At 45.2% G+C, this 27,225-nt stretch overlaps 1 protein-coding gene and 1 pseudogene across 1 annotated transcript in view; both read left to right on the top strand.

The window, feature by feature from the left end:
• Positions 1-27,225, top strand: part of LRP6 (LDL receptor related protein 6) — a 184,686-nt gene that overhangs the window by 50,382 nt on the left and 107,079 nt on the right. The gene's annotated exons all lie outside the window — the stretch shown is intronic.
• LOC112551619 lies at positions 7,679-7,904 on the top strand (annotated as a pseudogene).

Genomic DNA, 27,225 nt, shown 5'->3' with positions numbered 1-27,225 from the left:
ATTGACTGTATGTTGTGCACAAAAAGTCTATTCCCCCAAAGCATTAAAAAGAAATAAAAACACTATACACTTGTAACGTAGTGAAATGTTCCTTCAGTCCAAACCATGAGATGCTTTGAAGACTTGACTTTCTTGCTATATCTAGTAGATGGAGGCTTTTTGGTGATAAATACCTTGTTTGGTTGGGGTGTTAATAGCTGCTTTCAGTTTTGATTAATCTGAGGTTGTGGCTTTCAAATAAGGTGTGTAAACATGCAGTGGCCTCAATGTTGGTTTATGGAAGATAGACCTAGTCACTGAAATCGTTCCTTATACCAGTGATCTGTAAGTTTAATATACTTTTTCTCAGCTTGAGCTGAGCTAGAACCTTTTGTGCCTCTTTCCATCATTCTTTTTATACTATTAGGCAGGCAGGTTTCATAATTTGTGATTTAAATTAAAATTGATGAAGCATTGTGAATATTTTTTCTCAGTGTAAAAAGTATGTGCATTTAATGGCTCTGCATATCATCATCTTCTAGATGTAAAGTGTATTAATTTTAGTCAAGGAAAAGGAAAAGAATGTTCTTCCTCAAAGCAAGCTCTTTTTGTCTAGTGAATGGGATTTTATTTTTTTTAATTTATTTTTAAATGGACTATGGCATAATGGTTTTAATTACTGTGACCTAGTGGTAAATAAGCAGCATAATATTTTTTTCTTTTTCTTTTTTGTTTAGTTGTTTTTTGTTGTTTTGCTATTCAGTAGAAAACTCAGTATTTAATTAACTCTTTTGGGTGCTTTTTTGTGATTGGAAGTTTGCTGGAGGCTTTTTCCTCCCCTACCCTCTTCCTCCTGTGTGGCTTGGGAGCAATTTTCCTTTATTCGCTGTTAGAGAGTGTCTTGTGAGTGAGGCCTGTGCTCAGGGAGTGCTGGTGAGGGGGGCAGTAGCATTTGTTTCTCCTTCACTGCATTTCTGTGCCAGAAGCAAATTTGCATGCAGCAGGCGCAATTGGTGTCATTGTATCTTACCGGGAGAGCAGGTGAATACCATGTCTGAAGCTTGGAGGGTTAAAGGATAACGGCATGGATTTAAGGTTATATGAATTGAGTTTAAACTCAGAGTTCCAGGTGGCCATAAATGTTAGTGTACTGGCAGCTGCTGTAACATGTAGAGCCTCTTTTACTCTAAGCTTTAATCCACATGCAGTGCCCACTGCTATTGAACTATTCTGAAAAAGGAGCAGAAAAGCCAAGAAAACGATTGTATTGATAGCAAAAATCTTAAACCAAGTCTCCAAAATTATGAGTACTTTAACAACCATGGATTATAAATAGAATTGAAGTAGGGGGTTTTCTTGGTTTGCTTTTGGTTTTGAAGTCTCTTCTGTATACTCCAGTTGCGTGTTAAAGTGTTTTTCCCGCTAAGGACAAAGAGTAGAATTTATTTTTAATCAAAGTTCAGATTTACCCATAAGTGCACTTCTGGTAGATACAGCTTTAAATATACACCAAATGTGATGTGATATTGCAAGTCCTATACAGTCGTACTTTTGGCAAGGGAGATCTCTCTGTTTCTGTCCTTATGCATTTGTGATCCCTCCCCCCAATTTTGACATGCTTTCCTTCCTGGTTCTCAAGGAGCCCTTGGCAGGTTTTAAAAAGGAGGGGGCAGCATTAATTTTTGGATCGGGGGTTCCCAAACTGTGGTCATGTACCCCTAGAGCAGGGGTGGGCAAAATGTGGCCCATGGGCCAGATGCAGCCTGCCAGGCCATACTATCCACCCTGCAGAGATCCTAAAAATGTAGAAAATGAATATTTATCTGCCCCTGGTTGCCTGTCATGCGGCCCTCAATGGCTTGCCAAAACTCAGTAAGTGGCCCTCTGCCTGAAATAATTGCCCGCCCCTGCCCTAGAGGGTATCAGGGGACATCTCTGGGGAATATGTGGGAGAAATTGTGTAACAGTGGATTTAATTTTCATTATACTAATAATTGGTATTTAAGGGGTTAAAATATAAAATATATGCTGTTAGGGGTATGTGGGCAGCTGGTAAATCTGGAAGAGGGTACGCAGTAAGAAAAGGTTTGGGAACCTCTAGTCTAGATAATTCTTCCTTGTAGCATGTGTCTTACACGGTTGTTGAAAAGAATCTTGTGTTAAAAAACAGGACTTAGAACCTGGAATTTATTTCTAGATCCTGCTACAGACCTTGGGCAAATCTTTTCAACTCTGTTCTTCATTATCTCATTTGTAAAATAGTGCATAAAGAGTCAACTCATACCTCAGGAGCTTAATTAGTTAATTATAGTAAAGCATTTGGATGGAAGGTAATTTAGATGTACAAAGTACAATTATTCTTTGGTTTATTGTTGTAACCACAGAACACATTAATATCTTACATTACTGCTTTTCATAATTTAGCTCTTTTAACTTGCCTTTCATCTTGTTCAGCCTAGATTTGGCTTCACAGATAAAATGGTTTAGAACTTCTGTTCTATGTATAGTGAGATTTTTATGTTTTTGTACCTAGGAAGTGAGGTGCACCTGATATTTTAATAGGAAATATGCTAACAAAATATTTAAAAGTAATCTTTCTGATTCACTGTGAGGACTGTTAGCCAAACGTTGGGTTAAAAAAACAACTCCCTCTTCCCATCCTCTCGACTAATCTGCTAGCTATGCTTGCATTATAACTCTTCTCTAGAATTAATGGTACTCCAGTAAAGTCTGTAAATGCAGTGATGTTTCTTCAGCCTCTTTTCTAAACTGTTGCCATATTTGGCTAAACAAAGCTTCTGGGTGTGTTGTATCCACCATGGCAAGCTAAAAATGATTCTGTAAAAGGAAAGGAGTTCAGTAAGTCTTACAGAGGAAGCATCACTTAGATCCTCCTGCAAAGGAATTTTCTTTGTAAAATCGCTGTGTACGACTAACTCAGTGAGAGGGTTAAAAAATTAGGGAAATCTTTTGCAGCCACAGACACTAATGTAGAGATAGGACAAAAGTTAACAGTTCTTCATCTGACAGTGGTTTTGCTTAATGGCAGGCATTTATGATATTGAACTTTCTCTTTGTAGCATAACAAGCTTGTTGATCGCCAAGGATCCTTTATTATAAATGACAGTCTGGATGACATGTCATCCAAAGCTTAGTTCACCAGGCTGTACATTTCATTAGGTAACTGCTATTTGTAGAAAAAGTGGAGACTGTGAAATGAACGCTAAAATCATGGGAAAATGCTGTTTGCTGAATGATAAATACATCAGGGGAATTCTATGGACTATTGCAACAGCTAAGAACATGGTGAGGGAGGGATTGTTTTATCAATTTGTCAGCAGTTCAGGCACAAAAACCCCTTGGGCTTGTATAACAAATCAGTCCCTTCTAGAACCTAGAAAGAATTTATAGATAAGGAATTGGCTTAACTCTCCAGTCCTTAATGAGCATTGGTCAAGGCTTATGCCCCATTTAAGAATGTGTAAAAAAAAAATAAATCAATAAATAAAAAATAAAAAAAATAAAATAAAATTGTTTGTGTTCCTCCTGGAATCAACCAGCAGAAATTACAAATTCAGACTCTTGAATTTAATCATTGGCTCCTCCTTGGAGGTTTCTCTAGTACTTTGGGAAATCTTGTCTATGCTGCGTATAAGAGGAAGTATTGCGAAAGGGTAAACTGTTTCCTGATTCAGATTGCTAGAGATGTTGGACCAGACTCCTAGCAGAGGTTTTTTTTAGATGAACTGAGTTAATAGGTATAGTGTGTTTTAACTAAGAATGAACTTGGGTTTATAAAATGCACTTGAAACATTGCAAAAGTTTTGTGGTGGTTTTTTTTTGTTTTTTTTCTAATTTTCTAAATTTTAGAATTGTATCGTCTTCCTTGGCTAGCAGGGATATACTACAACCTTACCTGTACACTAGACTAGAACTTCAGGTAGACAAATATGATATGTTGCTCTCACCTACCTATCTTAGTTCCCTTCCTCCTCCCTTTCTTACTTCCTTATTTCTGGACCTGTAATACCTGTAGCAGATCCAGGAACAAGGTGAGGTGGGGAGGGGATGAAGCTCCCCTACTTTGGCTTAGACCCCTCCCCCCCATACTTTGGCTATGCTGTGCAAGCTCTGAACTCGCTGCCACGTGAGTAGTGAGTTTTGAGCTCACTGAGTGAGCATGGCAGAGGCCAGTCTGCCTAGAGGTTCAGCTTCCATGTGGCTCCAGTACCCAGGTAGTAGATGCTGCTGCTATTCTCCCTTCCCCTCCCTCTTTCCACCTCCTCCCCCATTCAGTAGCAAAGGAAAGGAGGAGATACCTGGCCACTGAAGCAGCAGCGCTCACCCTATGGGCTTGGGAAAGCATGAACTTGCTTGTGAGATCTCACCATGGGTTCTGCCTCAACACAAAGAAGGGTGTGACTGCATTGCTGCACCCCCTCCGGATCTGCCCATGTAATACATCCCGCAACAACATACATCCTTCCAGCTCGGAAACTCTACCAAGGATAGATGATAACTCTTGACATAATCTGGAAAGAAAATGACTCGTTTGTGAGCTGTCAAAAATGGAAAGATCAAAAAGTTGGTATACATAAACTGATCAGTGGACTTCAAATGGGACACAACCCTGCCTTAACAGTAAATGCAAAACCTGTCAACACTTCTCCAGCCCCACAGCAATCAATGTCCCTCGCAACAAAACTACCAGAATCAAGGATCCTGTACATGTATATAATGGATGTGGTATATCTCATTCAGTGTACCAGATATCCTCAGGGAAACAGTGGGTGAAACTAGAGAGGAACTGTGCACCAGAGGGAATTCTTACAGAAAAAGTATAAAGCATGGAGACACCCCAAACACCAGTAAAAACTGCATTTAAACGAGACCTGTCAGCATGGGCAACTGGTGCCATCTTAGTCAGGGGGGTACGTGCCACCCCAGCAACTGGTCAGCAACCGGGGGAAGTCATGTCTCTCCCCCCCGTCTGCAGCCAACTTTGCTGACAGGGGTGGGGTACCCCCATGGCCAATAACGAAGTGGCACTCCCACTCCCTGGCCCGTGCTATCAGGAGGGGCACTGGCACTCCTGCTTGCCTGCCGCGCACGCCCGCGCCCCCCCCCCCCCCCCCCAATCTGTTGCCTAAGTAGCAAGAGTGACCTGTCAGGGGGTGCACTGGTGCTCTCGGGGTGCACATGCACTCCCGTGCACTCCCTACGCATTGCCACTGTCAGCATCTTACAATGTGTAGAATGCTGCATTGTGGCTGAGGCGGCAGGGAGAAGGGAAAAACATCTCAATTTGACCAGTTTTTTGCCACTGAAGCATAAAAAACAGATTTTATTATGAATTAATTTTTCAAAAGGTTTTTATGTTTGGGGGAGAGGAAGATGTATTTCATGTTGGCTGCTGATCTCTGGGCAGGGGCCAGCCCACTGCTAGTTAAAATAACAGAACTATGTAAGCCTTTTGTTACTAAATGTTGAAAGAGATATCTAGCTGTTTGTTTGAAGAATCTCACCAAATTCTTTCTGTTGTCTGAGTGGGGATTGCCGTGATGTGAGTCTCAGTTTCAGCTTATATTCTTGCCTCAGTTTCCCAGATGCTATTACATCTATCTTTGGTTGGCAGTGACTCTGAAGAGGCTAGGATAATTTACACTTTCTCATCAGTACTGTACAGCTAGTCTCTGCTTCTGCTCTGTTCTCAACCACATAGTTGGGCAGACAACTATTTTTTGGAAGTGTAACACTTTACATTTGTCCTTATTAAGGCCCCAGTTCAGGAGAGGCTCCTGTTGAATTCAGTGGGAGTTAAGCACAAACTTAAAATTTAAATACTTAATTTGACTGAGGTATAATTGAACCCATTTTGGGAAGTGGGGTGGAGCGGCAGGAATCTGAGAATTAAGGCTGGGCATTTTGTAGCAATTGAACAAGAGATGGTTGAGAGAAGAATTTTAGTAACCTAGTTACTATCTAAAATATTTAGTAAGATTTCAGTTACCTATCTTGTCTCCACCTCAGTCCTCTGCACTGTAAGAAAAGAAGAAAAAGAACCATCTGTGGCTTCAAGAGGGGTAGATGGGTGAAGCAGATTCTGATTCTGAAAAGGTGGCAGTACATTCTTCCTTTCAAGGACTTAGCCAAACTTAAATTTTCTGAATTCAGTCTTATGAATGTCTACTGCTAAGCAAGGCAACTGTTAGCTGAATAATTGATAAGATTTGGGCCAGGTCTGTATTCACATACCTGGCTGCACAAAGATGTCCTTTGTTTCTGTAACAGATCTGAGCTCTCACTGAGCCAGTCACATGTTGGAGTTTTTCTTGTAAATACCCACATTTCCCATAGTCTATGAAATGATGTTTCATTTTAATGGCTTACTGCCCCCCCTCCCCTTTTGGAATCAAGGTTGTGTTATTTAGCAGGGCAAGATTCCCTGCAGCAGTTATTTACAAAATTACTCTTCCATGTTAATACTTTCCTTGGTAACATTGAGTTCTTGGATCCACAGATGAATAGGTAAAACTTCAAGGATGTTGTGAAGGTCTGGGAGAATAAATATCTCAGGAATATGTTTGGAACATTAATATGAGAGAGGACCCTAGAATCGGACCTTTCATCCCTAGGCTTCAGCATATACACCTAAAGCTGATAACGGATAAACAAGTCTGCCTCCCAGAGTGTGTGCAGCGGCAGGAGCCATGCCTCCCCCCCACGAGCTGTTCGTGGCTCCATCTTTTGCTCCACCCCGGCTGTGTAGCGTCTGCCCCTGCCCCATTCCTTCCCTCTCCCTGGGGACCTCGATTTTCTTCCCCCCCCCCCCTTTTCCCTCCCACCAAAAGCTGCTGGGCTGCACTCCTGGCTGCGTGTGCTGTGCTGTGCACATGCACAGGGCATTTATCGGCCATATTATCAGTCACATCAGCCAAAAAAAGCCAATTGCTTATACAGTCAGTTTTCCTTATATTAGTGCCAATCCGGTATGGGACAGATGTATCGGTTCACTTCTATATTAAAAATCTGCTCTCAAATCTATAACTTGGCATTTTGTATTTTATTATGTATTAGGATGCTCGGTAATTCAGTTTCAACTCTTGCAAGCTTACTTTCAGTTTTGTGGTTAATATTTTGACAAGAGCCAACAATAATTTGTTGCTAAGGAAGTTTTTATCACAGTGGTCATGTTTTAAGGGACTTCTCTTTCCTCTTTTATAGTAGTATAAATGTATCAGTCTGAAGTAATTCAACAAACTAAACACCCCTGCCCCTCAACCCTGACATAGTGGCTCAAGGAAAAAAAAGTCAGAATTTGTTGTTTAGACGAGACTTTCGTTTGGATTTCATATACCATATTTACACAAATAGAAGGTGACCATGATTATAAGATGACCCCCCAATAATTAGATTCTTTATATGGAAAATGTATACATTTGTTATAATTTTTCAGGTATAAAATCTAATTATTTGATGTTTGCCTTGAATTTGTCGCCCTTCATCTGCTAGAGCAGGGAAAATAAATCTCAGGGGAAGCGGGGGAGGTCAGGTAGCCCCCTTGCCCTCCCCATCTCTTCCCCTGGTAGCCCCCCCTCACTATAACTTGAAAAAGAGTCGGTGCTGTGGGGGACTGTGCTTAATGGGTACTATAATATGTTTTTCTTAGATGGGCTGCACTAACCTATCCTTTGGCTTTGGACTTACCAAGCAGGGGAGATACCATAATCAAGAAAGTGGTTTTCCTGGAGTGAGGTCTGTCCCTTTCATTCCAGGCGTGCTGTGACCACTTCAACTTTCCCAAGGCAGTTCTCTCAGTGCAAGACCTGTTCTTTGCACTCTGGGCAGGCTGACCTCTGCGGGTTTCCTGGGGAACTTGACTGCGCAATTTGTGGCAATTGGGTCTGCTTTCTTGCTTGCCCCCTGGCTTGCTCCCCAGCCTTTTGACTAGGAGCAAGCGAGACTAGGGTCATCCAAACCCAGGGTCCCTGGGCTTGGACTTAAAATGCCTGCCACAAATTTGGGGAGTATCGGAAGGCGGATACTTGCCCAGTGGCAGAGCCACATAGACTTAAGTGATTGAGCTCTGGCCAGTTAAAATTTGGAACTTGACTTAGTGGGCTTTGTCCAATAGAATTTGGAACTGATTTAGCTCTTGAAATTTTAAATTTAAAAAATTGTGTGGTAGGTTCCCATCAGCATGTTAGCCTGGTGTAAGCTACGTGTTTATAGTCATGCTCATTGTTGATTGCATTTTAATAAACTTCATAGTTGGCTTCCATTGCTGAGCATCTGCTGCTTTTGGCAGCAGTTCAATGATAGTTTATTTAGTGAGATTTCCTTGTATGTGATTATAAAATGAGGGGCTTTCCCCCCCATGCTAACTGGTGGCTTCTCTTGTATTCAAGTAAATGCTGTATATTAAGAATGTTATGGATTTGGACATTTGTGAAACTTTACAGGTGGATGGGTGGAATTCAAATTCAAGTACAGTTTTCTGGCTGTTTAAAGTGAACAAGAAACTGCTAAGTTCCGTTAAATCTCGATAGGGATGAGGGATGCAGTCTCCTCTTTATTGGCTTGGTTATCCACACAGATGTGAATAGTCTTTTCAATTTTTTTTAAATGCTGATAAGTTTTGACTAGCTTTATTTCCTGTTCACTGCAGAACAAAGCAAGAAAACTCCTGTTTTGTCGTTGTGAAAGACATTTTAGACCTTTTCTATTTAGAGATAGGAACGGCTATGTACTAGTTTAGGGAGCAAGTGACTTCTTGTATTTGCTTGGACAATGAACTGTTCTTACTGAACACTCAGCAAAAAATGATGTTGCCTGAGTATAATTTACCTTTCTTTTGGGTAATTCCTGAGGATTGCTGGCTAGTGATATGCATGTGGATCTGCAGCATGTTAGCATATGTTTGCTATTTGAGTCAAATACTGTTTCCTGTGACTCTCAGGAGATGTTGGATAGGAACAACCCCTCTTCTGTGTGATGTCTTGCATTTTTAAGCTACACTGTTAAATGATGTCTGTATATTTGAGCTGTTTTGAATATGCGTTCTTTATATTGGTATGTTTTGCAAACTCAAGAATTTCCTTCTGTACCGGAAATGAAATTGGTGTATGTTCCTCTCTCCTAATTGACATGTGTTAAAAATGACTTCAATGCTGATTTATTTTTATAGTCTGTAATAAATTTTGGAAAAGTTTGTATGCTACGTGTGGTACTGAATATGAGGCATTTAATGAATATGAAATTGCATATTAAATATGAAACATTGAAAAGTAAAGCATCAGTTTGTTACCAGCAGTTTAATAACTTTAAATTGAAGTATATGTATTTATCAAATTTTCAAAGCAATAATCTTTTCCTGAAAAAATGGCTTGTCTTCCTTCTGCCTCAAGCCACTGAATAAAAGTTAAGGCCAGATCTCCACTAGAAATGTTGGTGCTCTCAGCAGTACTTTTGGTATCGTTTTTTAAATATCTGCATTGTTGTTCCAGAATCTCTTTTTGTCCTAGATAGGCTGAAAACAAAGAGGGACTGGTGTGAATCCCTGTGGAATGTGGCAGGATCTAGAGCAGTGGTTCCCAAACTTGAAAGATTGCACACCACCAATTTAAAACAATACAACCTTAAGTACCACCAGCAAGTTTTTTGTCATATAAAGTAATTATAGTAAATCTGTTAACATGTACCACTAACAGATAGTCTGCGTACCTACCACTGGTGGTACCAATACCACAGATTGGGAACCCTGCTGACCTAGATTATTCTGTTGAACCCTGTTTTTCTTGCTGATGATTCCTTATGGTGCATTTCCTCCATGAGGGGATGAGGCATAAGAGCACCTGTAAGGGACTGGGGTGTAGGCAGTCTGGTGTAATGGTTAGATGACTGAGGGAAATTGGGATCTGGGGCTGGGTCAGAGGGCAGGAGCCATATGACCACAACCAGAGGGAAATCCAGAAGCAGAGTCCATGGCACAGTCCAGGATCAGGACCCAGGGATCAGATGTTGAGTAGCAATCTGAGGGGCAGTAAACAGGACACAGACCAAGGACAGAGCTAAACTGGGGTCAGGAGCCAGGAAACAGAACCACAGGGAAATCCAAAGAAATAAGCCAAGCCCAGGGTCAGGAACTAGGAGGCATGCCACAACAGAGCCCATCAGGATGTTGTTCCTAACCTGGGGCAGAGTTCATTAGCTGGAGTTTGTTGCAGGTGTGGCTGCTGCAGTACTTGGCTCAGGCTATCTTGCCTGCTCAGAGCCCCTGGCAGCACTGTTGCTCCCAGGGCAGTGGCATTGCACAATGTTGATGAAGACTTCTGGCTGCTAAGGTGGGTGTTTGGCTGCAGTGGCCTGTGTATTTTTCTGTCCCTCCCTGCCCTAAGTCAGGACTTGGGTCTGCTGCCCTGGTCACCTTGCCTTAGTTACACTACTGTTATGGTGTCTTGGTTTGGTCCAGGCAACCCAGCTTTCAGTTGGCAACTACAGCCATATCCTATTTAGCTTCTCCACACCAAAATGGTGCATACACAGTGCCTTAACTGCAGCTCTAACGCACATTTTGAGATTCTGTTTCCTCCTGTGATGACTTAGGACAGGGGTGGGCAAAACACAGCCCATAGGCTGGATCTGCCCTTCCAGCTGATTGGATCCGGCCTGCAGGTAGATGCCCACCAATTGTATCTAGTCCTGCCTGGATGCCCCTTCTGCGCTCTGCATGGGGCCAAACCCTGCCTGCACCCAATCCCCCCTCCCAAGGCAGCATGTGCTGTGCTCCCAACCCTGTCTGCTGGAAGGCCCAGGCCCTGGCCAGCGCACACAGCTTCTGGTTGGGCCGCTGCTGCTGCAGCCACTTGGGGAACTGCTTGGTTCCCTCTGCCACCAGAGGCTCCTCCTCTCCCTGCTTCAGAGCTCTTGGCATCAGGTAAGGAAGGGGAAGTGACAGTGAGCTGGGGGTGAAGCAGCTGTGAGTGGGGGGCGGGAGGGTAGCAGGACAAGTGGTAGTGGCAGCCTCTCTGGTTGCTCATGGCCCACAGCAAGCAGAGCCCCTCCAGCAGCACATGGCTCCCTGCTGTCCTGGGAGCTGCACATGCCAGCAAGGAACAAGGCTGAACAGGCCTGGCTGTGTAGCGTGCCATTCCTAGCTGTCCCAGAAGCCACACATGCTGGCAGGGAGCCGCTTCTTGCTGGCATGTGCAACTCCTGGGATTTTCTGGAAGCCACATGCCATGGGCTGGCTCACCTTTGTTCCCTGCCAGCACTTTTGGCTCCTGGGACTCGGCAGGGAGCCATGCACTGCCAGGGGGCTCTGCCTGCTGCGGGCCATGAATGCTGCGAGGCTGCCTCCTGCTGCTGCTCCTGGCAGCACCAGGGGCTATGCGTCATGAGCTGGTGCCAGCTCTGCTCCTGCTGGAGGAGCTGTGGGGCATGATGGGCAGAGAGGACAGGAGGTGTCTGAGCCCCTCTATGCTGGGCAGAAGGAGTGATGGCTGCAGACAGCCTGGTTCCATCATGTGCGTCTCCTTGTGGCTGCTGATGAAGCAGCAGTGAGCAGGAAAAGGTAGCTGCAGCTGGGGCTTCAGTTGCTTGCCACTTTCCACCCACTCTACCCACCCAGTGGGATCAGCAGCCTCCTATGGGCGGCTGAATGGGTGGAAGGCAGCTGGGGCTGGTGCAGGTGGGAGTGCAGGGTGGTTGCATGCTGGACCATGGGGTGGGAGTGCAGGCCAGTTGCAGGTAGGAGTGTGATGTGGGAGTGGATGGGGCTCTGTCCCATGCAGAGCGCCAGGGAGCAGCAGTAGGCTGGAACAGGGGATACCTGCACTGCCTGGGCAAGCTTTGCTGTACTGCTCCCTGGCCAGCTTCCAGGACCCAGCACTTGGGCAGCCCTTTACACACACCCACATGCTAGCCACACACCCAACACCTTGCCACACCCCCACACACACCTCACCCCAACCTATGCACACATCCCTGTGGAGGGTCAGTGTTTCCCAATCCAGGAGTGGAGTTTCTTTTATGTTGGGGACCATGTGTTAGGGGCAGGGGATTCTGGGATCATGGCAAACAGGGCAAGGTTTGGTGTTGGGTGGGAGTGTCATGGATCATGTGACAGGGTGGGACTTCTGGTTCCAAGATGGTGACCTCCCCTTCCCCTCCCCTCCCCTCCCCTCCCTCCCAAGTACTTCCAGGGCTAGGGGGAAGGACTTCTAGTGGCACAGATCAGGCGTTAGGGGTTGGGACTTCTGGTCCCAAGATGGTGACCAGGGCATGTGGCATGTGTTAAGGGCAGGGCTTAGAAGTTTGACAAGGGGTCTATCCTTCCTTTCTTCCCTCCACAGCTCACTAAAAGTCATTAAGCGGCCCTTCAGCCAAAATAATTGCCCACTCCTGCCTTCTGATTATACTGTGCACATGACTACTGGCAACAATGTGGAAGAGGACACTCCCACATTTTAGCAAAATAGGCAGGACTGTTTCCCAAGATGCCATGCTTTACCCATGGAGTCCAAGGGGCCACTTTGACCTTGATACATCCCTTAAACACGCTAGCTTCTGTTATACTCCAGTAGTCTGCATTTCTGTACTACATGTCTGTACTGATGTTCAACTGCTACATCTTTAGTAGAATAAAGGTATATGTACTTCACCAGAATGATGAATACCGTGCTAAGGCCTGCGTGTTAGTGACACAGAAGTGGCACCAAAATCACCCCCCTCCTGGTGCTTGGTGAGAACAGACTACAATCCAGGAATGAAGGGATGATGGCAGCGTGTCCTCTGCACTAGGGCCTGGTTACTATGAAATGTTTCCAAGTTGGCTGAGATTTTCCACTGTTTGTTTAAAGTAAAACTGGGCAAATGTGGCTGCGGAAAAATGACTGGTGAGATGTTAACAACTGTCTGGACTATATGATGTTGTTGTTGCTCTTGCAAATGGGAGTGATGTAAATAAAACTGTTACATGAGACTGAGTTTGTTCCATCGGAAAAGCTCTAGTACCACGAGAGACTCTGGAAGGGCAACTCTTCCTGTCTGTTTTGGTGGGAGCCTGGTCAGTTGTGTCTCCTGAAACTTTTCTAAAAAATGGGGAAGTAGGAGTCCACCCCACCAATGCCTCTGGTTGCTTTCAGAAACGAAGAGAAGCAGAAATTGTGTGGTAATATGTTTCTTGGTGGACCAACTCAAGAGTTCAGAGAGATTAGATGAAATTTGGGGCCTAAAATACCCTTCCCCAGGTTACCTCAGCGACTTTTTTCTCTCTCCTTTGGGATCCAGGAGTTCACTTCCCCATATGGCGGAATTACCAGAACAGCCTGCCACGCTTGGCTTGGACAATCCTCATTATGGTTGGTGGAACTTGTCCACCAATCAAGGGAAAGGCAGGGAGGGGCTTGCCCTGCCCCTGCCGAGGCAAAGCGGGGTGGGGGAAACCTGGACCTGGTTCAAGACGCTGCTCTGCCAGGTCTGACAGGACCCTGGGGGTGGAGCCTGTAAGGTGAATAAAAGGAGCTGCATGCTCTGCACGAGACAGATGCACTAAGGGACAAAATGGAGCGGAGATAGGAAGAGATAGAACGAGCTGCCCAGTGGGGTGGTTCCTGTTGCCCCTGAAGAGCTCCAGAAGACTGCCCATGGCAGTGGAGGAGCAGAGGTCAACTCCAGCTCCAGTACATGGTGCACAGAGCAGCACACGGGGACTCGTTGAAGGTGGCGCTGCATGGAGCCAGACCCTGGCAGCAAGGGGTTCGGGTCTATAACCCCTAGCGTGCGGGTAGGGCATGGTGCAGGTGCCACTTCATGGAGCTGGATCCTGGGAGCTGCAAAAGGCATCAAGGGTTTGCAACCCCTGGCAAGTGGCCAGGACCTTGGTGCACAGGGACTGTGCATGGCAGAACCCAGACCCTGGGAGCCGATAGCAGTGGCTTGGGTCTCTAACCCCTGGCATAGGGCCAGGGTGCAGGACTGATCTCACTGCAGGAAGGGTCCCAGAGTGAACAGAGCCCTGGCATTGCACAAGGCAGCCCGGGCCTCCAACCCCAGTGAGAGGGCAGTAGCCTCCAGGAGCAAGTGACTGCTTGGAGCCACTAGTAGGCAGGTGGCTGGGATGGAGCTGGAGCCTGAGAGACTTGGCAGTGAGGAGCAGTTTGGGTGAAAGAGTGCTGATCCCCTTTTATGGCTTCGGAGTCGTGAGTTATCGGGCAAGGGTTTCCCACAGGGGAGGAGACCCCTTGGAAGAGGGAGCTAGGGAGCTGTGAAAGGGCCCTGAAGAAGAAGGGTACTGGCCACGCCCCAGAGGGCAGGGAGGTATTGGGAGCCTGCCCTTTTTCGGGGGCTGATCCCAGGTTCTTTTCCCCTAGAGGAGATTCTAGTAATCACAGTGATATTGATACCGTGAAGGAGGGTATGTGCCTTATATTTTGTATCCAGTGCCTCATATTTTGTCATTAATAACCATTTGTTGTTTATTTATAACATGTGGATGTGTATATGTATATATCTTGTTGAACCCCGCCCCCATCCTCCTGTTGTCATCTCCCTCCAATTGCCATTATTTATCTGAATGTGCGTAAGTGTGTTCACTGATTACCTGAACTCACCTGTATTTACCTGTTCCAGATTTCTTATTTACCGGTGTGGGTTCAAGGCCTTTCAGAGCAATACCCCAGAAGTCAATTATAGATGTATAGCAATTTATATGTGTAAATAGTGTGATGAAGAGGTGTGTATGTATATGTGTGTTATTAATTTTATTTTTTCTTCCTGTGTATTGTACATATATTAATAAATTTGTACATAGTTAATTTTTATAACTGTCCTGGCCTGGTTCTGTAGGGACAGAGGGGAAAAGTAAGTGGTCTGCAGTTTCACCTACAGCACACCTGTCAGCTAACAATCCCCCTTCAATCAGAGGAGGGAGTACTTATCTGAGTACACCCGGGCTACACTCACAACACCAAATGCAATGGAGCACTCAACCTTCTTTTCAGAAGGGTTCTGCAAAGCTTAGGAGTTGTTTGTGTCTCAGGGTTGGGAATGGCCTGACTTCCAAGAGTGGTAGAAACACAGCGGCGCCCTGTAACCTGTCCCGCTGGCTCTGCCACAGAAACAGCCAAGTGTCTCTCTCTGCAGAGCTATGGCTTCATCTGTCAAATCCTGTATGGTTGAGAATATAGTCACAGCAGCAGAGTGTCCCTCTCTGCAGGGAGACCAGGCCTTTGCCAGGCTTTTCCAGTTCCTGAGATTCACCATGAAGTGCAGCCAAGGCAGAGGATCCAGTACCCACCCACCCACAGAGCAGGGCTATCCAGTGCCCAGCAGAGATGTCAGTGTGGAGGTGGCCATTCTCTGGGTGTCCCCAGCAGCACCAGGCTTGGTGTGGTCACCTCTAGAGCATACCTCCCTGCAGGCACGCAGGGCCATATTGAGCTGCAGTGGAGGTGGGACTTGGGTGTCTCCTGTACCTGCAGCAGTGTGGTTTTCTCCTACAGACTGAGAACAGCTTGGCTATGATGTTAAAGTGTGGAAGGGCCTGGATGTGGTTTGAGAGCTGGGTTGGGGTTGGTTGGGACTAGACAGGGTTGCAGCCATGCAGTGGCCAGTGTTGAAGGGGAGGCCATGCTGGAGGTAGATTGTGTGTGTGTGTATTTCCACCACTCAGGCTCCTGTTATTCTTCAACATCAACCCAATATAATATGGCTCCCCATTCCTGCCATATATTATTTATATAATAATACTATAATATTATGGTGGTGATGGAGCTGTGGCACCTGAGGAGACTGATGCTTCCTACCCCCTGTCACTGTATGGGCAAGGGAAAGGAAAGGAGTCACAGGCAGAAGGAGGGGGTAGGAGACAATGGCCTGATGGACAGAGGAGACAGGGAGGGGGCTGCAGTGATCGATTGGAGTAGAGGAGGACACTTGTGTGTTCAGTATCTTCTCTGGGAGTTTCTGGGTGCTTGTCTCAGCCTGGGATGGCACCTACAAAGCCCTTCCCCTGTGCCCATGACAGTCTATGCTTTTGGTGGTGGTCTGCCTTCAGGCTCAAGGTCAGGTTCATCACAAACATGGGCTCGTTTGGAGCCCATGGGTGGGAGAACCATCATTCCATCACCATGGCTTAAGTACAGGGCTGGCTCCTCAAAGCATGTGTACCTGCAAAGGTGGCAGAAGGTTTCTGCTTGCCATGACCTCAGTGTGGCCTCCCCAGGTCCACTGCTCAAGGGGCCGGGGGCCAGGACTCCATTATTAGTTTCAGCCAGGTAGAGATGAAGTTGGGGTACAGTCCCACAGCTGCAATGAGAGAAGAGGAATAGAGTAATGAAGAGGCTGTCTTTGCTACATTAAGACCCTCCTGGGTCTATTCTTGCATACAGGGAACCATGGAAGTATAGCATATGTATAATTATTTATTCTTATTCCTGGAGGAGTGGAAAAGGTTCCAGAGGAGTTGGGTCCTGCTCCAGAGAGCAAATCCCAAAGAATTCGTGCATGATGCACACGATGGGCAGAATTTGCTAGGCGATGGGTCTGGCAAAGAGGGCCCTCATGGTAATAGAATAATAGAAAATTTGGGTTGAAGGGACCTCAGGAGGTCATCTAGTTCAACCCCCTGCTCAAAGCAGGAGCATCCCCAGTTAGATCATCCCAACCAAGGCTTTCTCTAGCTGAGTCTTAAAAACCTCTAAGGATGGAGAGTCCACACCTCTCTGGGTAACCTGTTTCAGTGCTTTACTACCCTCCTAGTGAGAGAGGTTCCTAATATCTAACCTAAACTTCCCTTGCTGTAACTTGAGACCATTGCTCCTTTTCTGTCATCTGCCACCACTGAGGACAGTCTACCTCCATCCTCTTTGGAACCACCCTTCAGGTAGTTGAAGGCTGCTATTAAATCCCCTCTCAGACTTTCCTTCTCTAAATAAACCCAGTTCCCTCAGCCTCTCCTCAGAAGTCAGGGGCCCTAGCCTCCTAACCATTTTCATTGCCCTCTTTTGGATTCTCTCCCATTTGTCCATATCCTTTCTGTAATGGGGGACCCCAAAACTGGACACAGTATTTCAGAAATGGCCTCACCACTGCCAGATAGAGGGGAAGAATTACTTCCCTTGATCAGCTGGCAATGCTTCTACTAATGCAGTCCAGCATGCCATTAACTCTCTTGGCAATAAAGGCACACTATTGGCTCATATTTAGCATATTGTCCACTGTAACCCCCAGGTCCTTTTATGCCAAGTTGCTGCTTAGCCAGTAAGTCCCCAGCCTGTGCATGAGATTGTTCTGTCCTAAGTGCAGGACTTTTCACTTGTCCTTATTGAACCTCATGAGATTTCTTTTAGTCCAATAACCTTGAAATTAAATATGGCTGTAGCAATTTGCACATTGTACCCATACATTTAGTTCATTCAGAATTGATGCATGATACCATTTTTGAAAATGTCTGTAAATTTTAGGACAGATATTCCTAAATAAACACATTTTTGAGCAGCACTTTGGCACCTACTTCTGTGTAGTACAGATTATGCATGGTATTAGTCCAAAACCAAAGGATTGTGATTTAGCCCACAGCTCATTGGCCTGGGCCCCACCAGCAAAGCCATGGTGACCCCACAGCTCAGGACTGCCTGGTATACTTATGTACTGCAGATACCCTTGTCCCCATCCCCCGCCTCCCAAGGATCCATGCTCATACTCATGATTGGAGTGTGGGAGTTCTTGTCACAAGTTCTGGGATCCTCCAGAAATTTCTATGCAGATGAGACCCAGGGCAATCTGGTCCAGCTTCACCTCATGGGCCACACCAATCATATGTGCCAGGCTGAGAGAGGGGGCGACAGAGGGATTCTGGGTGAACTATTTGAGGCCCCATTTGCTGATGCTTGCCAGGCATTTAAGACAGGTGAAGAAAGAGGAATCATTGGAAATGGGAAATAAAGGCACAGCTCAGCTGTGGGAGTGAAGAGAAGTTAAAATGTATCCTATGTAGTAGCTCATCATGACTTAAAAAAGAGTCAGCACTGAGGGTGCTGCTTAATGGGCATTATGTGGTAGGTATGGGCCATATGTTTTATAGTCATACTCAGTGTTAGTTGCACTTAACTTCATATTTGATTTCTGTTATCGTGTCTATGATACCTTTGGTAGCAGTTTAATGATAGAGAATGTATTTAATGAGATTTCCTTGTATGTGATTATAAAACAAGGGGCTTTGTTCTCTCTGCCAGTTGAGAGGGTGGGGGGACATTCGAGTAAATACGGTAGATTGTCCCCTCCCGTTTGTGTTACGCCTGTAGAGCTGTGGCTGGGGGAAGAATGTTCTCCCTGGGCTCTTCTCAAGATACCAGAGATCCATCTGTTCGCTGCAGCATTCTCTGCCTTGCTCTGGGGATTAGAGTTAGTGCTCTTGATGGAAAACATGTTATTTCCCCTCCCCTTTCTTGTGACTTTTTTCCCAGAACCTTCTCTAATTCAGCAGCTGGTGTGCGTTTCCTCCATGGCAGGTTCCTGAAGGAGGAGTGAATTGGACTGTTCCACTGAAGAAGAACAAGTTTACTCCCTTCCCTTTGGGTTTGCCATGGGGTTGGCCAGAGTCTCCTTCTTGCCCATCGCTCGTAACCACTGCTGGAGATGAGCCACCAAAATGAGATGTGGGTTCACAGTATCCCAAAGACACCAAGCCCCAGGACCAGCTGATACCCTGTCCCTCTTCCCCAGCGTGTTCCTTTGCAGGCTCTGGGTTTAGAGATCTGTTGCCAAACCTGAAAAATCCCAGACAGAATCCAGTTAAATTCATAATAGGCCATGAAGGTCTATACCAGCCCTACAAAAGGGAGGGGATAGGAAGAAGAGAGGTAGGTTAGAGAAGGGTTATAGATTGACACGATGACAAGTTGGTAGCTGCCAGTCACTACAGTGGCTGGGGGGCCGCGGGTGGTTCCGCGGCCCCGAAAGGTGGGTACCTGCCAGTCACTACAGTGGCTGGAGAGCCAGTGGTGTTTGCCTGCCCCTGCACCTAGAGTGCCTTTGAATAATGCTGTCGCGATAGACTGGTGTCCATGGGCAGATCTAGTATTTTGAAAAGGAGGGATGCAGAAGGTGAGGTGCATCATCACATGTAAAACAGCATATATTTTCCTCCAGTTAAAAATAACCTAGAAGCGTTACTAGGGCTGCATTACTCAGTTTTAGATTGAAGCAAAAAGAAATATAACTTCATTGGAATGAGTTAAAAACAATATGCAGGGCTGCGATATAGGAGCTTCATTATGTAACCAGGGTGCACCCAAGTAATATGCTCCCCTCTCCAGATAGAAGGGATGGGTGGCAGGTAGGAGTGCTGTGAAAGGTGTGCGGGCCGGGAGCGACCCGAGCCCTTTTCCGTGCTGCACGCGGGCTGTGGCCAGCAGCCTGGGCACGCTGGATCAGAGAGGGAGGGCGACGAGCTGGAATTAGGCACAAACGCTTAGCGGTAGTTTTAAAGATTGTTTACTTACACCGAGATTGCAGTGGTGTAGGCTAGAAAACTTGCTTGAGTTGCGGTTACAGACACAGACAACACAGACGGTCATGTGGAGTTTGCTAGGCTCCACGGAACAGAGCTCCGAATGCTCTGGGTGAACGCGCCACCAAAATCGGAATCGGAGATACGTCTTATAAAATTTGCGCTCGAAGATGGGAAGAGGTGGGCGATGGATCAGGTCGCCAAGCTCCTCTGAATCTCACACAGGGTCTCTATTACCCTGCTGTGTATCCAGAGTCCCCACCAGATGGATGTGGAGTCCTCTTCGGCTTGGGCGGAAACTGCTCAAGCCTCTTATATGGCTAACAGGCCAATCGTTAGCTGCCACGTGGGAATAATTTAGAACTAGCCAATAGCGGGGAACGAATTTGCATACCGGTGGCGGGAACTCTTTTGCACCGTGCATTTCTCTTGCAACTTGAGCAACGCACTCTGCAAAAGAAGCTGCAAAGAGGCGGGAAACTTGTCCCTGCACTGGGGTTTTCCTCTGCAACAGGAAACTCTCCCATGCAATGAAGCTGCAACTTGGCAGGGATAATTCTGGTGCCGAAGCACACACAAAATCATGCCTTTGGGATCTGCAATATGTAGGCCAGATCCCTCTACTCCCTATAGAGTCAGGCCAGGACAAGAGATACTTAATTATATACAGATTTATTATTATATACAAAAATTAAAGGGAATTGATATTAATAAGCATATATATTACAAATATACAATTATTATATAATACTATGGTCCTACAGATAAAGGCTGAAAGATTACACCCTTTCAGGTAGCCCCAAGCAATGTGTTGATAATCAGTTGATTTAAAATAGGCAAAGAACAGGTAAGTACAGTTGAGCACGTATAAATACAACTAAACAACAGTTAAAACACAAATATACACAGGTAAATATATAGAATCATCAGGGAAGAGGTTCCAGCAATGTCTCTTATGAAGCTTATACTTAACAATCTATTAAACTACTGGTATACAAAGTTAAAATGTCCATAAAATATAAGGTGCAGTGTCACAAAATATGAAGCACACTCCCACCAAATATAAGGTGCCTCAATAACTGGTTAGCTCAAGCTTCCCCAAGGATAAACTGCCTCACAGCCAGGGTAGCTCCCCTCCCCTGTGGAAATCCCTTCCTTTCCTGCCTATGCAGGGGGTTGGACTCGATGATCTATTGAGGTCCCTTCCTACCCTAACATCTATGAAACTCATGACTCCAGTGCCTGGATGGGTGGTTCATGTCCCCTTGGCTGAGTTGCATCTCACATGTATTGGCTGCTTGCCAGGGATCGCAGACTTGAGCCACCTCCAGCTGCTCCCAGGGTCTGAAGCTTCATGCACCGCTGCCTGCACCCAGGTCCCAGCTGCACACTGGGGGTTGCAGACCCAAGCTGCCTTGTGCAGATCCCAGGGTCTGGGCTCTGTGCACTGGCCTGTACACCGAGTCCCTTTCCTCACATCAGGGGTTGCAGACCCATGCCGCCTCAAACAACTCCCAGGGGCTGGGCTCAGCACTGAGCCATTTACTGACACTATGTTCCCCGCGGTGGAGCCAGGGATGCAGCCACTTGCCACTCCTGCTTACAAAGAGGTGTCTTCAGGCTCTTCAGGGTTCTGATTCTGTCCGCTGGCCAGCTCACACCAGCTCTTCTTTTCCTGTCCTCTTCTCTGTCCCTCGACGTGCGTGCCGCGTGCTGGGCATGCAGCTCCTTTTATTCACTCCAAAGGGTCCACCTGGCAGTGGTGTTGGACCTGCAAAGAGCAGGCTACAACCAGGTCTGGGATTCTCTTCTTTCCCTGCCCCTTGGGTGGGGCGGAGCAAGTCCCTTCTCAGCGTTACCTGATTGCTGGATGTGCTCCACCAATCACAATGAAGATTTTCTGAGCCCAAGCATGCCAGGCTGTATTGGTAAGTCTGCCACACTTATCAGGAGCAATTAACAGACAACAGAAAGGCAGAACAAAGGATAGCTTAATAGGTGGAATGTCAAGACCATTAAAAGAAGAGATGTTTGTTAATACCTGTGGAATGAAGAGTTTGGAGGGGATCAGGTAGATTATAACAAACCATGAAGCCAGTTAACTTCTTGCCTGACTATATGTGCTGCTGCCACTGCCAGGCAGTTGGGTGTAAACTTTGGGTGGAGCAGGAATCAAAAGTGGGTGCAAGTGCACCAGTGCATTCCCTCCCTGGATTTACCCCCTGCTGGTGTCTATGATGTCACAGCCCAGTAGTGATTTGTTTTCATTTTATTATTTATTTTTTATACTTATATGCTGGCCACCCCTAAACAGGTTTGGGACAAGCCGAAAAAAAAAGAACAGGTACAATAAAGCTAACTTTACCCTCACAACTCCAAAATTCATATGCAATCTAGCCCTTTTTCTCCAGTCTCTTGCTGATGTGTAACCCCCCTCCCCCCCCGCCTCTCTCCCCAATTAACTTGGCTTCCTAAGCACCATTCAGTATCTCTGGAAAAGAAGCAACTGTTTCTTTCTCACTGGGGGAAATGCATAGGGGGTGCACACGGATGCACGTGCACCCCCTGTGTGTGGTGGTGCATCCCCTGCAACCACTGTTGGCACCGTCTATGGGTGGTTCCTGATCGCCCCTGGCTGCTGTCGATACTGCCAGCAGCACCTGTGGGTGGTCACTGACCTGTGATCAGCGCTTCCACCCCCCACTCCCTCCCCCCACCAACAGTGCTGGCAGCGGCTGCAGGAGTTCCCTGCTCACCACTGCTGGGCTCCCGCCGCTGCGCTCCCACCACCGCTGGCTCAATAGTGCCCCCCCAGCCACCAGGGTCACATGCCGTTCATGTTTCCCACTGTCCCTGTGCAGGCAATGATGGAGTTTTATACTTAGCAGCTATCTGGCTATGTTTCTTGGGCCCTAAGGCTGTGAGGGGGAGATAAATGGAGAAGAGGGGGCACATAGAAAGGGTTTGGGATGTCAGGGATGGAGTGTGGCCAGTCTAGTGGTGTGGGAAGTTAATCAAGGTGATGAGTTCTGCCTGGGAGCTAATGTCACTCAGTGGTGAGCTGCTCCTGCAGGGTGCAAGAGGGATGGGAGACTGACTTAAAGGCCTTTTCCCTTGAGGAATGTGTGTTGTAAAGTCCCTTCTCTTCAGCCCGAAGGGCTTCCAGTCTTTCCCTTTCCGCATTACCAGGCACTGTGGAATTGATCTGGCTTTCCCTATCCAGGCCCTCTCTCTGTAATTCCCTGCCTCCCCATTGGGCAGACAACCTACCAGTATTGGGTACAGTGGACTTTCTGGATTCAGACAGCAGAAACTTTTTGGTGATGGATGATTTTCCAGGAAAGGTCCCATGTGTCAACTACTCAATCTTCTGCTCCAAGAAAAAGATATGATCCATTTATTGCCAAGGGTCCAAGAAGCCTCAGTCCAACCACAGATTAGAACACACATTATTTTCCTTCCCTAGAGGGAAAAAAACCACCTAGGACAAAGTAATTTGTTTTGCACATGGCATTAGCCTCTTGTCCAGCCATCCTGGACAGGATAGTGGCGGTCAACAAAGGGGTGGACAGTGTGGACAACAGAGGGGGAAGCTGAGCAGCCCCTGGGGCTGGGCAGAGAGGCATTCTCCAGTCTCAGGCTGTCCTTTGTCCTGATTTTCATGGTCTTTGTGGTCTGTGAAAGCATTTTCTTGGGCTGGTTTCCTGAATTTGGATTCAGGCTGTAAAATTTGTTTAGTGTCCTTACAGCTGGGTAACTTACTATTTAAACAGGAGGGAGGACATATGCTATGTTTTCAAAACCATTGACTTGCTCAGATCAGTGTCTCATTATGTGGATGGTACTGTGCCAATTCGCATTTAATTTGAGCATGCATCAAAATATCCAGGTTCAGGTTTACAGTCATGGGTGGCCAACTTTAGGTATTTTATGTCCAGATTTTAAGTAACTAAAAAGAAAGACAGTGGTATTATTTTCATATCTCTGTAGCGCAGCCTATTCCTGTTAATTTAAGTGGGGATTTTTTTTCTTGGAACCATTAACAGCTAGCTAACATTTATATCTGTAGTTAACTTCAGGCAACCAAATTTGAAAACCTGATCTCATGTTAATATCTCTCAAAGCTGTTAACCAAAATCAGGCTGCGGAGAGGCTCTCCTTATTTAATGTAGAATTCAGGTTTGCCATCCCCATTTCCATTTCCACCCTCATTTTTTTTTAAAATGCATTGGTGGGTTATTTGTCTGGTACTTGAGTAACAACATTGTTAGCAATAGACTACTGACTGAAGTATATAAGAATGTTCTCTCTTTATATGGTTCAGGAAAATTCTCTTTTCCTTAAACCTTTTTTGGAATAGTATTAGGGGGCTGGGTGTGAACTTTGGAAATTCATCAACTTATGAATAATTATTTATAAGGTTGTATAGGTTTTGAGGTCACTAGTTCCACAAACTTGTAAGAAGTTTTCCTTTTCTTCCTCTTCCAGCTTGTTCTTGTCTAGTCCTCTGATAATTTTATGGCTTATTTTAAAAGAGTGGGCGTTTTCAAATGCCAGATGTAGAAAATAATGTTCTCAGAATTATACAAATCGAGCCAGGTTTCATAGTTGCTCCAAGTGTTGCTGTACATATTTAGAAGAACTTGTTGCAGCAAACAGCATGTTTTTAAAAAAAGCAAAAAGGCAATTAGGTATGTGAAAAGTGGCTGAAATAACACAGGAAAAGTTATTCTTGATTTTAAAGTATTTAAGCATAGCCGTAATGTTATGTAAATACACCTTGCTATCTTTTTATAGTTATATTTCATCTTTTTGTATTAACTTTACATAAGATTTCTTATTCAGCTATTTTCCAAGCCTGATGCATGGGGCTGTGAATGCAGAGTGGATAAAAAGAGAAAAATGTGTCATTCTTTTAGCAAGGAAAGGCCAGTGGAACTGTTCAAGGTGTAACAGTGGTTTGAATTAAATTTGAGTGACTTAGATTTCTGTTTTCAATTGTGATTTGAGTGTAAAAACAAGAAAAGTTTATTTAAACCATACATTTTAATCTTGATTTGCCATTGTACTACTTCCTTTTAAAAAGAGAAATCAGTTCTCACTGGTTGGTAAACATTAAACAGTGATTTTTAACTAAACATAGCCTATACAGTAAATTTGGTAGTTTTTGCTCACCTGGAAGATGCACAACATGCACATTTGAACAATTATTATGCATATGTGATTGTTTTATAAAATGGTGAGTGAAGTTTATTATTTCCAAGATTTTAATATTTTACTTGTGATTTGCAGCAAGCTACTTTAGGATGGAAATTGGCATTTAAACAAAACTATAGAAAAGTAGTGTATTAAAATATCTCTGTGTCAGTCAAATAAAACTACCTTTACTGGATACATGGATACATGAGCAATATACTTCATCAAAACAGCTTAAAGGGTTTTAAATGATTTATTAAAAGATTGTCTTTAGTTGGTAAATTGAAATTTGTTCCCGATTTGGTTTGTACTTCAGATTTTAGAACTCAGCCTTTTGAACCTGTCATTCAGAGATTGAAAGAGGGAGAACAAGCTTTCTTGTCTTTTCAAACAGATTGTTTTTTTAGCTTTGAACTGAACATGTTATTGCACTGAATTAAATGGGAGGGAAACAATTCTCATTGCATCTTTAGAAGATATTACCGCTGTCAAAATCTGTCAGTTCAGTCAACTCTGGTTCCAGGTGCTTCACTGGTGACTTCCCTTATTTCAGTGGTTTGAATTATTTTAAAGCTTTGTCAGGAAACATCTTCCATTTGAATACTATTTTTCTTTTATTTAAATATGTTACTAGATCATAATAAATGTAGTTCTTAATATAAGTTGATATTATTTCAAATGTAATTTTAAAAGACTTTTCTAAAAAATATTTAAAAGCAATTTAAAAATAATTAGATTCAAATTTAAAAATTCATTTTTTTATTATTACTCCTTAGTACAGTTAGGGAGGTCTTATTAATGATGGAAATCCTTGAATGAGGAAAGATTATTTGTTATAATTAAATAAGTGTTTCTATAAGTGCTAATCAGGAACTCACTCTTGTTGGGATGATGGACCACTTATCACCCTATTTCCTGTCTTCTGTGTAGTGGTATGATTATCAAAAATCATACCACTAATCATGTGGTGACATGATTCTCATGGATGTAGTTACCTCAGCCCTCCATGACCCTCTTTGATTTGGATACCAACTTTTGTGTGCATCAGAGACCACTCTAATGACCTCCTGGTAATATGTGAAAGCTGTGTCTGTTGACCTCCTTTTAATTATAATGGGAAGAAAGAGGGTTCTAGTATGAGTCTATTTACTGATCTCAATTCTAGCAGTATGGCAAGGAAGGAAAAGTGATACAGTTTTGATTTGATGGAGAGGGGGTTAACTATAATGACTGGGTCACAAGTCTTCTGCATATTTCAGTAGTGTAGCTAGGGGTGGGTGAAAGGGACACCAACCTTGGTCATCAAGTTAGGAGGGGTTTTGGCTTTATTCCCCACCCCCAAGGAGTCTGTGCCCCAACAGCATTTTGATGCTGGGAACTCCAAAATAGTTCTTGGCTGCTGTTGTTTGAAGAACAACAGCTGGCAGAGCATGCATGGCAATAGCAACAGCTCCCCCCCTGTGCTTCTCCTTCTCCCCTCTGCCCCCCCATACTAAAATGTATCCATTCAACTGTGTCTCTGAACTCCCTCGTATTGGGCACGTGGACTTCTGAGGTCATATCCCATAGTTCAGGGTCCTGCGGTAAGCTGAAATGCTCAGTGATTTCTTTCAATTAAATTGCTCTTTCTGGGCACACGGGGAAAATTGTGGGAAGGATTATCAGCACCCATGTGGTTTCACTTGCCTCTATGCTGAAAAGTGGGTAGGTGGCAACACAGGTGAAAGCAGCAGTCTGACTTTACCTTATTCCCCAGGATGGGCCAGCAAGCTTTGGTGTAAACCACACATGGATGTATTCTTCATGTGCATGGTGGTGGGAGGGGGTTAGGGACAACACCTGAGTAAGGGTGTAGACAGAAGTTATGCTTGTCATGCGATTAGCTCCTTGAAAGCGCTCTACAGCTGAGCCCTCACAGAAGAGCATGGCTGCAGAGTGCTTTAAAAGGGCATGATCCTACAGCAGTCTAAACCTTCATTACACCAGGGTTCAGATGAAGGCGCTCCAGAGTGAAATGCCTTCATTAACATCTGTCAGCACATGCTGGGAGCAGGGCTGGCCTGATGCCTCTTAGCCTTGTCTTCAGACTGACGGGGGGAAGGTGGCTGAGGGAGTTCTGTCTGGGTTATGCCCAGCCAGCGCTGGAGGCAGGGGTGTGAATTCAGTCCACCTGCACCACCCTTCAATGCAGGCTAGGCAAACCCCAGGTGAAACTCCCTTCTCTCCCACTCTGAAGACAGCACCGGGGTTATGAGGGTGGAGGGGCAGGACTAGGGGAGAGTGGCTGCAGACTCACAGCAGCTCTAAATTGCAGCTCGATGCCCCAGCCTCCAGGACCCAACAGCAAATGTCATTTGGGTCTGGGGGATTGCTGTAACTCATGGCATTTCTTGTAAAGCACTGTGTTTTACAGCAGGGAGCTGGACTTCTGTCTGTGCCCTAACAGTTTGAATTATAGATTCATAGATTCATAGATGTTAGGGTCGGAAGGGACCTCAATAGATCATCGAGTCTGACCCCCTGCATAGGCAGGAAAG

The sequence above is a fragment of the Alligator sinensis genome, unplaced genomic scaffold, assembly GCF_000455745.1.
Source record: "Alligator sinensis unplaced genomic scaffold, ASM45574v1 scaffold91_2, whole genome shotgun sequence".
NCBI classification, from domain to species: Eukaryota; Metazoa; Chordata; order Crocodylia; family Alligatoridae; genus Alligator; species Alligator sinensis.
Note: the sequence above shows the minus strand (reverse complement) of the source record. Positions and strands in the feature narration are given on the sequence as shown.